The following is a 7,215-nucleotide window of genomic DNA, read 5'->3' on the forward strand; positions in this document are numbered from 1 at the left end:
ACCATAATAAAATGTTATTGCTGAAGCCGTATTTGCCCATCTTTGCTAGAAGAATGTCGTGAGAGATGGTATCGAAAGCCTTCTTTAGGTCTACAAATATTCCTATTGAAATCCTTTGGTCTTGCTTATTGAAATATTTTTGCAAGAAGTTATGAAATTGCATGGGAAGTTGAGTGGTGAGGCCTAAATCCAAATTGGGGTTTCACAAAGATGGTCCGTTTCGAACTGCTCAAAAATTTGTTTGAAAACGACCTTTCGAGCACCTTAGAAAGCGTGGGCAAAATGTTAATGGGACGGTAATTGGTCATTACAGTGCGGTCCCCATTTTTAAAGAGGGGCAATACACGTGCCGCTTTCCATTGTTGTGGGAAGTATCCTGTGGTCAGAGAAATGTTAATCAGTTGGCCAAAGGTTGAGCTATTTCTGGCCCTATTTCTTTCAGAAGAAAGTTTGACATTCCGTCTAGGCCAGAACTCCGTTTCAACGGTAACCCCTTAATAATTTTTTCTATGTCAAACTTGGAGACAGCCTTGAAATAGTAAGTTCTCTGATTCGGTAATTTGCTAATTTGGTCTAAAATATCATGCGTACCGTTTGCGTTCGGAGTTTATTAGCAATGATCCCCCGATGGTTGTAAAATATCTATTGAATGCGTTGCCACACTCTTCGTATCACTCACCACTTCATTATCACCCACCCTGATATGCATGGGAGCGTTGTTGCTTTGCTTGTTGTAACTCAGAAGATATTTTGCCTCTTGCCACGTTTTCCTCGAATCCCCCCGATTTTCTTCAAAAAAAGCATGCCAGTACATTAACTTTAGCTGTTTTGATCAATTTGTGTATAATTTAGCGTATTTAGAGTAAGCGTTTTTATTCAGCTCATCAGGAGTCTTGTGGAATTTTCTGTAAAGCTTCTGTTTGGTTAGCCTCGACACCATGAACTCCCGTGTCATCCATGGGTTGAATCTAGTTGTACGCTTATTTCGTTTTTGCTTTGAACAAGGGCATGCAAAATCTATGGCGCCAGTCAACGTCTCAATGAAGTTATTGAACGCTCTTCCAGGATCACAGTTGGGCAAGTCCCAATTCGTTCCACGAATAAGATTTCGTAGATATTCGACATTCTGCGCCCAAATGCTCTTTTATTTTGGTGCTCGGAGCCAAGGTTAGCCTTAAGGGCTTCTTTACGTTTTCCTATGTTAACAAAAGCTCCCAAATGGTCGCTAAACATCACAAAGCAGTATCCCGCATTTCAGTTCAACTTTCGATTGGTAAATATATTGTCAATTAATGTTCTTGAGTTGCTGGTTATTCTAGTTGGTTTTTCTATTAACGGGAAAAGCTCATATTCAATGATGAATTCCATGAATTTCCTAGTTCTTGAGTTCTTCTTTTAAAAAATCGAGGTTAAAATCCCACACAAAAAGATTGCCTTCTGTTTGGATAATGCACTCAGACAAAGTTCTAAGGTCGAAATTGCGCTACCAACCCTCGAGTAGGGAGGAATATAAATGGAAAGTAGATAGAGTCGGGTGTTTCAATCCCTATAGTTTCGCAATGGTCGGTAAGAATACAAGCTCAGAAACACCTTTTGTAATTGATAGATTTGTGGATTAGGATACCAACCCCACCACCCCTTTTTTGCAACTCTAGTTTGAGCCTCAAATTCATACTCATCAAAAGACATTTGTACTCGATCAAACTGCCAAACTTCTTGCAAACGCCACTATTGCGGGGCATTGTTCTAACAATAAGTCTGTTAATTTGTCTTGGTTAGCAACAAATGGAGCGAACATTTAAGGAATCAGCCATTGCTCACCCTCATCGAGATTTTCAACATATCCAAGATCCTGTCGCAATGTGGCACTTTCACAAGTATTGGATCTTCTTGCGGGTCGAACATTGATATTTAGGACAAAAACGCACATCATTTAGGCACAGCTTCAACATCACACCCTCTTGGGGATCATTGTGATTTCGGCTCGACATTCCTCTGGTTAATATGGTTTTCGGCAAACGGGTTTCAAGAGATGGCGTTCGTTTTTTCTTTTCGTTTGGATATTCTTTTGCCGTCATTTTCCGACCCAGCTTTGGTTGATTTTTCTCGATTTTTCCTAAAGGTGGAAAATCCACGCTCGAATCCACGGATAAATTGGCTGCGAATGGAATTCTTCCTCATTAATTCAAGGTCTCCTGGGTCAACACCTCAGCTTGTCTCTCGTTGTCTTCCCTTTCACATGGTTCGTTTCCATTTGATACATTTGAATTGATTTGATACATCATGCCTTTCTTCCAACAGTTCCCTCACAATATTCGATTTAAGTTCTGCAAAGTTAGCACTAGCTTTGCTAATTCCTCTATGCCAACTTCGTCGGGTACGTTAAGGTATCGAGGGCTGAAAATCTTCCTGAAAGCGAGTTTGAATCACTGCTGAATAAATCAGTCTTGTTTCGATTGCCATGCGTTCATTACAAGACCTAGTGTTCAGAGGCATCAAAGAGTTCTGAAGGAAGAAGACCCAAACAAGCGAAAGGCCTATGAGGAGGGGAGATCCTGAAGGTGGCCAAGATAGCAGGATTGCCGGACACCTTACAAAGTTCCATCCTAGCTGTGCGAAGGCTGGGAAAAAGGAACGACGGGAGGGACTTTCGGCCTCTGCTGGTCAGGCTGTCCTCACAAGATCTCCGAGAACAAGCTTTAAGGTCAAATAGAGCCCTCAGAGAACAAAAATAAAAAATACTGAATTGGGAACTGTGACGAAATACAGAATCGATCTTTACATGACTAAAGAGCAAATGGAGAATCTGGATAGGAAATGGTGGGAGCACGGGACAAGTCAAAAACGGGCGACGGTACTTCGTGATTGGCAAAGAAAACCCCGTCCTGCAATGGACGGCCGAGGAGGTACAATAAACAAGAATAACAAACATGGCTCTGGAGGGCAAGGAAGTGATGGGATCCGATTTCTGTCATGGAAATATTGCCGTGGCTTATACAACAAAGAAAATGAAATAGGCCATCTTATCCAAGAGCTCAAGGCTGACGCTGTGTTCCTTCAGGAAATAGACCTTGATGACTATTGCGATAAACAGTTTACATTTCAAAATTTTCAGACATACACTCATCAAGACAAAAAAAGCGAACTTGCACTCTTGTGCGAAATGGAATTTTTCAGAACTTGACTCAACTTCATCTCGGCATTCTCCGCCCAGAGGTTTGGCTTTGTCTACATAGAAAAAAGGAGGAAGAAAAACAACTGTTGCAAATATATATCGAGAATGAAACAAGACACAAACAGAAGCGATTTCTGGCCTCATTAGAATGGTCGAAAACAGTACAAGTGGACGACTTTATTGGCAGGTGACTTTAATTCGACCTAACTCGATATCAGACAAGACATATGGCCCACGTCAATTAGCGAAGACCAAATGTTTGCAAAATGTTTGCAGAAAATCAACTGTCAAAGATATTTTGCAACACAGGGTGAGACATTTTTGTCAAAGCATATTCTAATGACTAGGGCCGGCCAAAACTTGTATATAAATATGGTATTTATTGACACCAAATTGCATAAAAATCAACCGAATTTGAGCGAAAAATTTGCCAATAAACTTTCCAAAACAAAGGCATCAACTCGTTCTGGAGGTCTATTTTTGCCTATCATATCAGACAACATGTAGATGATAAGGAAAATTATATCATGATATCTTCCAGCACCTGAATTTGAAGGTGCTCTCCCTATGTAGCAGGTTCTTGCCTTGTCCATGATGCCTCCTGCCCCAATTAGTAGAGCCCAGAAATAAAAAAAAAATTTGAGCGCCAAATGATCACAAACCATTTCTTTGAAAGGACGGAACAACTTTTTCCGTAGGAAAAAATTCTCAAACGCAAAGATATAAGCCTGTCTAAAGGAAAAAAGCCATAAAAAAACACGTGAAACTAATTTTGCAAAAGTTTACAATTTTAAAATTTTATGTCTTCACATATCTTCAATACATTTCATTGCTTCAAGTCCTTAAAAATCAAAAGCCCTTAAAATTGTCTCTTAACTGGGACCCTCTAAATTCATTCTCATAACCATGCAGATTTCTAGATCAAATTTGGTTCCTCTGCGTGACCTCTAAATTGCAATTTTTTTTTATTTTCTCTTTTGCGTGTAAAGTATCAAGAGGTTAGTTGCATTTTCAGGGGCAGCTTCAGCTTTTGCCAACAGAAAAAGCAGGAATAATATGAGAATTAAAGAGCAACTACTTTATTGCGACAAACCTAGAAGACTAGGACAATACGGTATTCAAAAGGGGTGCAGAAGGTATCTTTTACAATATTTCTTCAAAAATATCCATGAGCTTTTTCCTCAAGCGGGTTTTGAGAGTCAATTGCAATGAATGTAAAGGTTTACAGTTTTGAACCTCCAAAATCCAAGCTAGTCAAAACAATAAAGCACTTGCTTGTCTTTGGGTTCCATCAATGTTAAATTGTTAAACTGTTAAAATATGTGTCCTTCATCCTCCCAATATGAGGTTGATTTGATTCTGCCAGGTGGTCAAAATGGCTTTTAATAATTTCCCATCCAAGTTATATCCTCGTTGGTAAAAATCTTTTTTGAAGAAATTTTATCACTTTCTGCCACCATTTTCTTCCACCTGGTCAAAAATGGCTTTTAATGATTTCTCATCCCTGGCATGAAACGACCAAGTCCAACGTTTTCATTCCCCCCAAATAAATCCTTGTGTGAAAACCCCATCACATTGAATTCAGATAGAAGAGCTATTTAAAATGAATGGAATACATGTATTATAGTATAAAAAGTGATTTTTGTTGAAGAGATTTTTTAAAAAATCGGGCAATACAATATACAACTTCACATTTTTTTCTAATATTGACCAATATTCTTGAAATTTAATCACAAATATTAATTTTTTTTGCTGAAACGGCTCAAAATACACAATAGATTGCAGAAAATGTCAAATATTGCTCTTATAAGGTACGTGCAAAATTTGCAGATGCAATAGATTTGCATAAAAATCTCGGATGTACAAGTTTTTTGTAAAGTTAAACAATCTGCAGTATGTAAGTTTTTGCCGTCCCTACTAATAACCGTCTTGAATTCAAACTTTATAAGCAAGGCATTGACCGAAGCCCAAAATCAGAATCAAGTGATGAGATCATTTATATCCTTCACAAATCTAGGGGACAAAAGCGCTGAAGCAACGGCACCAAGCTAAGGTGAGAATATCCATAAAGTATTCAGTAACATTGTATCACCTAATGGATAAATAATTAAGTACCAATAAAAAGTTGGACAAGAAAGAATTTGAGAAGCCAGAAATGGGACCAAAAATAACAAAGATATCTTTAATTCCAAACCTTTGCACGTGGGCAACTGTAGGGCATTTCATTATTTTTTATTGACCACCTATTTCTTACCATGAATATAACTAGAAACAATTGAAATTGAAAACATGCTTTCTTAAGGACGCCTAGCATTGCAAAAAGTGCTCTTCATTTCAACGCATATTTTCTGTCGATAGATCCAAGCAAAAAATACACATGAATAGCTACGAAATTCCACATGAGGTAATGAGGCGTTTAATGATGGGTTAAGTTAAAATAAAAAAGTGGTTCATTACTAACAATATTTCAAAGTTCTTTAAAGTTGTTGAATCAATGGACTTTTACAAGCTATCAATAAACTTCATGGATTATTTCCACTTTAGTAAACATACTGAAAAACTCACTTGCTGCTTTATTGAAAGATCATGAACTTTGAAGAAAACTACTTAAAAAAACCCTTTAGATAAACGCAGTTGCTAAGTAAACTCTAGTTTGTTTCTATTTGCGGCTTATGTGAGAGTGTCAATCGGTACATGATGGGACAACGAATAAGATGGGCAATTCTGTGGTAAAACACGAAAAAAATCATTCTGCACTTTTCGTCGATCTCACTCAATCCGAATAGCAATGCAACCAACAAATGAGGGATCAGCCAGCCTGCCGAGGTTAGAGTAATTGCAAATGGAACCGTGCACATGGTATCAACACCGGTTCGTGACTCAGATCCTAGTGCCATAGTAGACACGTGCTGCTTGATAATCAGGAATGAATTGAAGTCGAAGAAACAAGCCAAAACACAGATAATCACGATAGGTCCACCAAATGTTATCGAGTTCAGTTTGTATTGTTGTGGTGGTTGTTTCAGATCCAAGCACATAGAGAGCAAGGAGGACAGAGGGATCTGTAAGTATTGGTTAACGTTGTACAGGATGGCTGTGTAAGTCAAGGAAGTGATGGGGATCAGTCGAGAAAAGACTTTTATCTGTTGGTCCGTGATCGGCACTTCATTCTTGAATGAGGCCCGAATTACTCGATTTCGCACAAAGGAGATGAATAGGCCACAGGCCAAGCTACTTAAGAAAGGTGGGTAATGGCAAAAGAAGAACACAATGCATAACCACGGAGACGCATAGTTCAAAAGGAAACCAATGGCCCAACCAATGGTGATGAGACTGGTTAGGGCAAAGACCTCGCTATCCATGACCATGACACTATACGGCCTTCCACATTTTGAGTGGTTTTATATCCAACAACAGCCCGATACGGAATGGAATAGTCAAATTGGTACCAATACTGAGTGTCGCAATAGCCACATTGTATATTCTTGGGTGTTACATAACGTTCCTGGTCCTAGACAAGCCTTGGACGGTATTCTTGGAGATCTGTCGCTTCACCAACCATGTTCGGGTGGAAAGTCCTTGGACCAATTTCTTGTTGCTCCGCCTGTCATACTAATTGCCCTTCTGACCTTAGGTTATGATTTTCGATTGATTTATTTCTTGCGCAAGTTATCGTCCGGGGACCAAACTCGATGGACAACATTAAGATACCAATTCGTGCAACATCTTGTCGGCACTTTGGATCATGCCCTTGCTCATCATGGCACTTTTCATTATTCCACGAGCGACCTCTCCAGGAGATGAAGGATTCCTCTTGTTTCTTTATTACAGAATAGCTCATTTTATGAAAGCCCCACTCATGTTTTGGATGACCTTTTCACATAAAAAGCAAAGTATTCAAGAGCAAGATCGGATCCGGTTACGTCAAATACGTTTGGATAAGGTCCGCGAAGCCGCCATAAAACAACGAAATGAGATGAAAAAGCGTTCCATGTTTGAGGATGTTCAAATTCAAGATTTGGAAGGCGACAGTTATAATC

The sequence above is a fragment of the Tigriopus californicus genome, chromosome 5 (assembly GCF_007210705.1).
Source record: "Tigriopus californicus strain San Diego chromosome 5, Tcal_SD_v2.1, whole genome shotgun sequence".
Lineage (NCBI taxonomy): Eukaryota > Metazoa > Arthropoda > Copepoda > Harpacticoida > Harpacticidae > Tigriopus > Tigriopus californicus.